The sequence below is a fragment of the Corapipo altera genome, unplaced genomic scaffold (genome assembly GCF_003945725.1).
Source record: "Corapipo altera isolate COAL_440 unplaced genomic scaffold, ASM394572v1 0, whole genome shotgun sequence".
NCBI classification, from domain to species: domain Eukaryota; kingdom Metazoa; phylum Chordata; class Aves; order Passeriformes; family Pipridae; genus Corapipo; species Corapipo altera.
In genome coordinates this window covers 56798930-56799656 of record NW_020884872.1, presented here as the reverse complement: position 1 = coordinate 56799656, position 727 = coordinate 56798930, and positions in this window count along the sequence as shown.

The following is a 727-nucleotide window of genomic DNA, read 5'->3' as shown; positions in this document are numbered from 1 at the left end:
GAAATCAATTGTACCCACGTGAGTCACCAAAATGAAATCCTTCTCAGCGTAGCCTACAATCATCCCCACAATGTAAATTCGCATAGGTGCATCACATAATTTTACTGTAGAGCACCCTATTAGGATGGTGTGCTGGGTTCACTGGACTTCTAACACCCACTGCACCGGAGAGGAAGGGGGAAGGTCACACCTCCACTTCCCCGTTGCTCCTCGTATCCTTCCCGAGGAGTTTAACAACCGCTGGACTTCACCTCGACGCTGCCTATATAGCATTTCGGGGATTTTCTTCCCGAACACGAGACCCAAACATTTTAACAAAAATCAAATTAAAATGGCAACCAGAGAAATGTTGGCACTGCAGTAGGTGAACCGAACTGCTTGCGCCACCCATGCCCCGGGAAGCGCAAGGCTAGCAGCGTGTCGGCCCGGGGCGAGCCGCGGGCCGGCCCCCAGGCCTTGTAGAGGAGCCAGATGGGGGCTGGGCGGCCGGACCCCCGCGGGGCTCCCCGCCGAGGCCAGGGCGATGCCGCCCGGGGCACAGCCAGGCACCCGCTGAGCGGCGGCCCCGCTGCCCTCGCCTACCCACCAACAGCGGCAGCACAGACCCTCCCAACCACGACCCCTTCACCGCGCCGCACCGGGCCGGGCCGGGCCGAGCGGGGCGGGGCGGGCAGAGGGCGAGGCCCCGCTGCCACCACCTCCCCTCTGTTCATCCTCCCCGTCAGGC